This window comes from Mustela lutreola, chromosome 8, assembly GCF_030435805.1.
Source record: "Mustela lutreola isolate mMusLut2 chromosome 8, mMusLut2.pri, whole genome shotgun sequence".
In the NCBI taxonomy this organism is placed as follows: domain Eukaryota; kingdom Metazoa; phylum Chordata; class Mammalia; order Carnivora; family Mustelidae; genus Mustela; species Mustela lutreola.
This window is the reverse complement of record NC_081297.1, coordinates 118,146,091-118,155,292: the sequence shown is the minus strand read 5'-3', so window position 1 is coordinate 118,155,292 and position 9,202 is coordinate 118,146,091. Positions and strand designations below refer to the sequence as shown.

Below are 9,202 nucleotides of genomic sequence, written 5' to 3'. Positions count from 1 at the left end.
CATTTTTTCCCTTGCTTCCCTTGCCTTTTGCGTTGTTCCTAGGAAGATGTTGCTGCGGCAGAGGTCGAAGAGGTTGCTGCCCGTGTTCTCCTCAAGGATTTTGATGGATTCCTTTCGTACATTGAGGTCCTTCATCCATTTTGAGTCTATTTTTGTGTGTGGTGTAAGGAAATGGTCCAATTTCATTTTTCTGCATGTGGCTGTCCAATTTTCCCAGCACCATTTATTGAAAAGGCTGTCTTTTTTCCATTGGACATTCTTTCCTGCTTTGTCGAAGATTAGTTGACCATAGAGTTGAGGGTCTATTTCTGGGCTCTCTATTCTGTTCCATTGATCTATGTGTCTGTTTTTGTGCCAGTACCATGCTGTCTTGATGATGACAGCTTTGTAATAGAGCTTGAAGTCCGGAATTGTGATGCCACCAACGTTGGCTTTCTTTTTCAATATCCCTTTGGCTATTCGAGGTCTTTTCTGGTTCCATATAAATTTTAGAATTATTTGTTCCATTTCTTTGAAAAAGATGGATGGTACTTTGATAGGAATTGCATTAAATGTGTAGATTGCTTTAGGTAGCATAGACATTTTCACAATATTTATTCTTCCAATCCAGGAGCATGGAACATTTTTCCATTTCTTTGTGTCTTCCTCAATTTCTTTCATGAGTACTTTATAGTTTTCTGAGTATAGATTCTGTGTCTCTTTGGTTAGGTTTATTCCTAGGTATCTTATGGTTTTGGATGCAATTGTAAATGGGATTGACTCCTTAATATCTCTTTCTTCTGTCTTGCTGTTGGTGTAGAGAAATGCAACTGATTTCTGTGCATTGATTTTATATCCTGACACTTTACTGAATTCCTGTATAAGTTCTAGCAGTTTTGGAGTGGAGTCTTTTGGGTTTTCCACATATAGTATCATATCATCTGCGAAGAGTGATAATTTGACTTCTTCTTTGCCGATTTGGATGCCTTTAATTTCCTTTTGTTGTCTGATTGCTGAGGCTAGGACCTCTAGTACGATGTTGAATAGCAGTGGTGATAATGGACATCCCTGCCGTGTTCCTGACCTTAGCGGAAAAGCTTTCCGTTTTTCTCCATTGAGAATGATATTTGCGGTGGGTTTTTCATAGATGGCTTTGATGATATTGAGGTATGTGCCCTCTATCCCTACACTTTGAAGAGTTTTGATCAGGAAGGGATGTTGTACTTTGTCAAATGCTTTTTCAGCATCTATTGAGAGTATCATATGGTTCTTGTTCTTACTTTTATTGATGTGTTGTATCACATTGACTGATTTGCGGATGTTGAACCAACCTTGCAGCCCTGGAATAAATCCCACTTGGTCGTGGTGAATAATCTTTTTAATGTACTGTTGAATCCGATTGGCTAGTATTTTGTTGAGTATTTTCGCATCTGTGTTCATCAAGGATATCGGTCTATAGCTCTCTTTTTTGGTGGGATCCTTGTCTGGTTTTGGGATCAAGGTGATGCTGGCCTCATAAAATGAGTTTGGAAGTTTTCCTTCCATTTCTATTTTTTGGAACAGTTTCAGGAGAATAGGAATTAGTTCTTCTTTAAATGTTTGGTAGAATTCCCCCGGGAAGCCGTCTGGCCCTGGGCTTTTGTTTGTTTGGAGATTTTTAATGACTGTTTCAATCTCCTTACTGGTTATGGGTCTGTTCAGGCTTTCTATTTCTTCATGGTTCAGTTGTGGTAGTTTATATGTTTCTAGGAATGCATCCATTTCTTCCAGATTGTCAAATTTATTGCCGTAGAGTTGCTCATAGTATGTTCTTATAATAGTTTGTATTTCCTTGGTGTTAGTTGTGATCTCTCCTCTTTCATTCATGATTTTATTTATTTGGGTCCTTTCTCTTTTCTTTTTGATAAGTCGGGCCAGGGGTTTATCAATTTTATTAATTCTTTCAAAGAACCAGCTCCTAGTTTCGTTGATTTGTTCTATTGTTTTTTTGGTTTCTATTTCATTGATTTCTGCTCTGATCTTTATGATTTCTCTTCTCCTGCTGGGCTTAGGGTTTCTTTCTTGTTCCTTCTCCAGCTCCTTTAGGTGTAGGGTTAGGTTGTGTACCTGAGACCTTTCTTGTTTCTTGAGAAAGGCTTGTACCGCTATATATTTTCCTCTCAGGACTGCCTTTGTTGTGTCCCACAGATTTTGAACCGTTGTATTTTCATTATCATTTGTTTCCATGATTTTTTTCAATTCTTCTTTAATTTCCCGGTTGACCCATTCATTCTTTAGAAGGATACTGTTTAGTCTCCATGTATTTGGGTTCTTTCCAAACTTCCTTTTGTGGTTGAGTTCTAGCTTTAGAGCATTGTGGTCTGAAAATATGCAGGGAATGATCCCAATCTTTTGATACCGGTTGAGTCCTGATTTAGGACCGAGGATGTGATCTATTCTGGAGAATGTACCATGTGCACTAGAGAAGAATGTGTATTCTGTTGCTTTGGGATGAAATATTCTGAATATATCTGTGATGTCCATCTGGTCCAGTGTGTCATTTAAGGCCTTTATTTCCTTGCTGATCTTTTGCTTGGATGACCTGTCCATTTCAGTGAGGGGAATATTAAAGTCCCCTACTATTATTGTATTGTTGTTTATGTGTTTCTTTGATTTTGTTATTAATTGGTTTATATAGTTGGCTGCTCCCACGTTGGGGGCATAGATATTTAAAATTGTTAAATCTTCTTGTTGGACAGACCCTTTGAGTATGATATAGTGTCCTTCCTCATCTCTTATTACAGTCTTTGGCTTAAAATCTAATTGATCTGATATAAGGATTGCCACTCCTGCTTTCTTCTGATGTCCATTAGCATGGTAAATTCTTTTCCACCCCCTCACTTTAAATCTGGAGGTGTCTTCGGGCTTAAAATGTGTTTCTTGGAGGCAACATATAGATGGGTTTTGTTTTTTTATCCATTCTGATACCCTGTGTCTTTTGACAGGGGCATTTAGCCCATTCACATTCAGGGTAACTATTGAGAGATATGAATTTAGTGCCATTGTATTGCCTGTAAGGTGACTGTTACTGTATATGGTCTCTGTTCCTTTCTGATCTACCACTTGTAGGCTCTCTCTTTGCTTAGAGGACCCCTTTCAATATTTCCTGTAGAGCTGGTTTGGTATTTGCAAATTCTTTCAGTTGTTGTTTGTCCTGGAAGCTTTTAATCTCTCCTTCTATTTTCAATGATAGCCTAGCTGGATATAGTATTCTTGGCTGCATGTTTTTCTCGTTTAGTGCTCTGAAAATATCATGCCAGCTCTTTCTGGCCTGCCAGGTCTCTGTGGATAAGTCAGCTGCCAATCTAATATTTTTACCATTGTATGTTACAGACTTCTTTTCCCGGGCTGCTTTCAGGATTTTCTCTTTGTCATTGAGACTTGTAAATTTTACTATTATGTGACGGGGTGTGGGCCTATTCTTATTGATTTTGAGGGGCATTCTCTGAACCTCCTGAATTTTGATGCTTGTTCCCTTTGCCATATTGGGGAAATTCTCCCCAATAATTCTCTCCAGTATACCTTCTGCTCCCCTCTCACTTTCTTCTTCTTCTGGAATCCCAATTATTCTAATGTTGTTTCGTCTTATGGTGTCACTTATTTCTCGAATTCTCCCCTCGTGGTCCAGTAGCTGTTTGTCCCTCTTTTGATCAGCTTCTTTATTCTCTGTCATTTGGTCTTCTATATCACTAATTCTTTCTTCTGCCTCATTTATCCTAGCAGTGAGAGCCTCCATTTTTGATTGCACCTCATTAATAGCTTTTTTGATTTCAACTTGGTTAGATTTTAGTTCTTTTATTTCTCCAGAAAGGGCTTTTATATCTCTCGAGAGGGTTTCTCTAATATCTTCCATGCCTTTTTCGAGCCCGCCTAGAACCTTGAGAATTGTCATTCTGAACTCTAGATCTGACATATTACCGATGTCTGTATTGATTAGGTCCCTAGCCTTCGGTACTGCCTCTTGTTCTTTTTTTTGTGGTGAATTTTTACGTCTTGTCATTTTGTCCAGATAAGAGTAAATGAAGGGGCAAGTAAAATACTAAAAGGGTGGCAACAACCCCAGGAAAATATGCTTTAGCCAAATTAGAAGAGATCCAAGATCGTGAGTGGGGAGAAAGGGGATAAAAAGAGGTTCAAAAAGGAAGAAAGAAAAAAGAAAAAAAAAAAGAAAAGAATTTTTTTTTTTAAAAAGAAAACACCTAAGAAAAATGTAAAAATATATATATATATATTAGATAAACTAGTAAAAAATCGTTAAAAAAGAAAAAGGTAACAGTTAAAAAAAAAAAAAAAAATTTACCCGAAGGCGAGAAAAAAAAAAAAAGATGAAAAAGAAAAAATTAAATTAACTGCAAGACTAAAAAAAATCACAGGAAAAAAGCCATGAGTTCCGTGCTTGGCTTTCTCCTCCTCTGGAATTCTGCTGCTCTCCTTGGTATTGAAACCGCACTCCTTGGTAGGTGAGCTTGGTCTCGGCTGGATTTCTTGTTGATCTTCTGGGGGAGGGGCCTGTTGTAGTGATTTTCAAGTGTCTTTGCCCCAGGTGGAATTACACCGCCCTTACCCGGGGCCGGGGTGAGTAATCCGCTCGGGTTTGCTTTCAGGAGCTTTTGTTCCCTGAGCGCTTTCCGTAGAGTTCCAGAGGACGGGAATACAAATGGCGGCCTCCTGGTCTCCGGCCCGGAGGAGCCGACAGCCCAGGGCCCCACTCCTCAGTGCGCCCTCAGAGAACAGCGCCCAGTTACTCCCGTCTGCCTGACCTCCGGCCGCGCTCCGAGCTCACCGAGCCTGCGACAGGTTCAAGGTAACACGGAGCTGCGAGCTCACTGTCAGCTCTGTCTCTGTAGCCGGCTTTCCCGTTCCAATACCCGCAAGCTCTGCGACACTCAGACACCCCCGATCCTTCTGTGACCCTGCGGGACCTGAGGCCACGCTGACCCCGCGTGGGCTTCGCTCCGGTTTAGCCTCTGGAGCGATGTCCCTCCGCGGAACAGACTTTTAAAAGTCCTGATTTTGTGCGCGGTTGCTCCGCCGCTTGCCGGGAGCCGGCCCCTCCCCCCGGGGTCTATCTTCCCGTCGCTTTGGATTCACTTCTCCGCCGGTCCTACCTTTCAGAAAGTGGTTGTTTTTCTGTTTCCAGAATTGCTGTTCTTCTTCTCTTCGATCTGCCGATGGATTTTCAGGTGTTTGCAATCTTTAGATAAGCTATCTAGCTGATCTCCGGCTAGCTGAAGCAGTCTCAGCTTGCTACTTCTCCGCCATCTTGACTCCTCCCTCTAAAGAATTTTTTTTTTTAAAGAAATACGATGGTGAGATGAGATGTATTCCTTTCTTTAAAATGTATATTCAGATTAATAAGAGAAATTCAAAAACTAAAAGTTCCCATCATTTTAGTATTAAACATTTGTCCTTCATAGGAACCCATTTCAATATCCCTCCAAAGAAAGGAAGCAAGTAAGTATTGAGTAAGATGATAGGTGACTTCCTAAGTGGAACTGACCTTCCAAATGACACTGAATTAATATTGTTCAGATGCTTGGTAATATATTTTATGAATGTAGAGTTATCCCAAGTTACTTTTTTCTTTTTAATCTTGATTTTAAATTAAATCAAAAATTTTTAAAAAATCCTTTTGTTTCAAAACAAAACCTCTGATGATAACTGTTAAAAGGCCGTCACCACAAAGGAGAAACAGGGCTCATCAGACATAAAGCAAACAAAAATGTGTTGTTGCTATTAACTTACTTCACCATAGTGAAAACACAACCAGAACAATGCCAGTATAATGTGAGAAAAAAACTAAATATGAAAAATCACAACAGACACTTGGATGTAAAAAAAAAATCATAATGGACAATCAGGATAATAAATTCATAGTTATAGACTAATGCCATCTGAAATTTCACTTTTCTTTGTAATATTAATATTTTATTCAGAGTCATGTAACATGTAAAAAAACACAAAGGATTTTCTTTTGTATTTCTACCATTTTTTACTTCCTTTGAGAAAATTCAACTTGATTAAAATTTTGTAATCACTTTGCAATTTTCAATAATGTCTCTTATCTAAAAATTAGTGAGTGGAGATGGGATGTGATCAGAACTGTGCTTTAAGTAGATTATATTGGCCAGATTTTCAAAGGAGTTGTTATGGTATGTCAATATTGAAGTTGGAAAAGGAGAAATCAAGAAGGAAGGAGAGAAAATGGTGTCTACAGATTACATCAGTCACAGTCAAGCTGCAGCCCAATAGGGCTACAGTGCATACACCACTCAGCCCACACAGACCACCTAGGCATATGGGCAACAAAGTTATGGAACCTATGACAGCCCACTGATGTCAGCTATACCCAGGCTCAAATCACTGCAACTGACAGGCAGACCACCTATGCGATTTTTAAGGAACAGCTTCCCACTAGTTATACTACTCCATCTGCCCACCTCTACCTGCCCCATGTGTAAAGTCATTTTGTCCAGGTGGACAGCAATGGTGTACATGATACCACCACTGCTATGGTCACGAACACCCAGGCCTCCTATGCAGCTCAGTCTGCATATGGCACTTGACCTACTTATCCAGTCTATGGGCAGCAGCCAATAGCCACTGAACCTGCAAGACCACAGGATGGTAACAAGTCTGCTGAGACTAGTCAACCTCATTCTAGCACAGGAGGTTACAACCAGCCCAACCTAGGATATGGACAGAATAACTATAGTTATCCCCAGGTACCTGGGAGCTACCCCATGCAGCCAGTCACAGCACCATCATCTTCTCCTACCAGCTATTCCTCTGCACAGCCAACTAGGTATGATCAAAACCGTTACTCTCACCGGAACACCTATGCGTAGCCCACCAGCTATGGACAGCAGAGTAGCTATGGTCAACAAAGCGGCTATGGGAAGCAGCCACCCACCAGTTATCCCCACCAAACTGGATCCTACAGCCAGACTTTAAGTCAATAGAGCCAACAGAGCAGCAGCTATAGGCAGCAGAGTTCATTCTGACAGGACCACCCCAGTAGCATGGATGTTTACAGGCAGGATTCTGGAGGATTTTCCAGACAGGAGAGAATGGAACATGAGTGAGCCTGATAACTGGGGCAGGGAAGAGGGGTATTTGATAGGTGGAAGCATGAACAGAGGGGGGCAGGGAGAAGGATGCAGTGGAATGGGCTCTGGAGAGCAAGGTGGCTTCAATAAGCCTGGTGAACCCACGGTCAAAGGACCAGATCTTGATCTAGGCCCACCTGTAGATCCAGATGAAGACTCTGACAATGTGCAATTTATGTGCAAAGCTTAAATGACAATGTGATTCCAAATGATCTAGCAGACTTCATTAAGCAGTGTGGAGTTGTTAAGAGAACAAGAGAACTGGACAATCCATGACCCACAGCTACTTGGGCAAGGAAACAGAAGAGCCCCAAGGTGATGCTACAGTGCCCTTTGAAGACCCACCAACTGCCAAGGTTGCCAGAGAGTGGTTTGATGGTAAAGATTTTCAAGGGAGAAAATGTAAGCTTTCTTTTGCTCAAAATAGCATCTAGGGTGAATAGCATCTAGGGTGGTATGGCTCCCCATGAGGTCAGAGAGATGCCACAACCACTCTGTGGAGGTCAGGGGACCCAGAAGGTCTTGGGGATCCCTTTGGGTCCCATGGGAGGCTGTGGAGGAGACAGAGGTGGCTTTCCCCCAATAAGGCCTCCACAGAAGCCTCCTCTTTCTCCACCATGACCACCTCTGAACATCCCACCAGGACCATCGTAGTCCGTGAGGTTGCCTCTTCCTCCCTGCATGTCACCAGGGGCACCTTTGCCACGGTCACCATCTGAGGTTGGAAAAACTGGTAGAAGGAACCCTTCAAGCTTTGGACTGCATTGCAATGTTGGTTGCATTCTGTTCTCCAGGAGAAGTTCTGGTTTCCCCAACCTGGACCAGGGCACTGCCAGTTTCCAGATCAGACTTAGATGTTCTCAGAAAATGTGTATTTTTGAATGTCATTGTTAACTTAAGCCTGCTTCAATTTATAACACATCAAAAAGTGTGCCATATTTGGTTCTAAACAACTATACTGATTTTTACAATGGCTTTTTGAAATTGCAATTGCCATGTGTTTTCCTAAGAAACTTGTTATATGAGCATCCTAATGCTTCCCTTCTACCATTTTATAGATCTGAAAATTAATGGAAGAGTAACTACCTGAAAAAAAGGCTTTGGGTCTCATTAAACTATAAAAATATTCTTAATTAGAATGTGTATTTTTTTACTAACTTTTCTGCTCTCCAGGATATAAATTCTCATTATAGCTCAAGTATCCCTCACATATAAATGTGCTGAAAAGAGAGTAAAAATCTTTTGTATTCCAGGCCTAAAGTAAGTCAAAATCTAAAACTAAAAATTATTTAAATAACCTATTTCTTACTTCCTCTTTCATCTTATCCTCAGGGGATACCTTGCTCCCTGGTAGTAGAGGTAGTAGAGGTGGTTTTGGCTCAGTTCAGGATCTTAGGGTCAAGGGACCCAGCCCTCTCTCCCCATTTCCCTCTGCCCTCCCCCCTGTGCATTCTCTCCAGTGCATGTTCTCTGTCTCTCAAATAAATAAATAAATCTTAAAAAAAAAAAAAAAAAGATGCATATGTAAACACGTTAACAAAGCCAGCTAAGCGATTTCAGTTCTTTGTGGGCCTTAAGATGATGAAAACAGATCCTGATTTCAAGGAGTTACGGAAATAAGCTTACCACGCATCCACAGAAGCATATGACAACAAGGCCTTTACACGTATGTATTTACATTGATTTGTGCAAAATAAAAAGTGCAATGTGCAGTAAGTACAGAAAAAGTAGTGTCATTTCCTACAGAAAAGACTTATAGTTAAGTGCGAGTGGTTTTCTCCTGAAGTACAGAGAGTTGGTTATATAAACTTTCCCCCCAGCTTATTGAGAAAGGTGTTATCTTCTAAGAAATTTTTATCTGAGATAAGGAGGAATCTGCCAAACCCTAGAAAAAGCTCAAGCTGTTTCCTGCTGCTGAGTCATGAGAAAAGAGGAGAGCTCAGAAAGGAGCATAATTAAGTCTCTAGTAACTTTGAAGCCTAAAGGATTTGGGGCAGGAAGTTTGGATCATATAGGTGAAGTTGTCATCTCTTTAACTGAAAAAAATGCATTTTGGAAACAAAGATACTCTTGAA

The 9,202-nt window shown here is 40.7% G+C and overlaps 1 pseudogene; it reads left to right on the top strand.

The window, feature by feature from the left end:
* Positions 1 to 6,222: 6,222 nt before the first annotated feature.
* Positions 6,223 to 7,748, top strand: LOC131839825 (RNA-binding protein EWS-like; annotated as a pseudogene).
* The last annotated feature ends 1,454 nt before the right edge of the window (positions 7,749 to 9,202 follow it).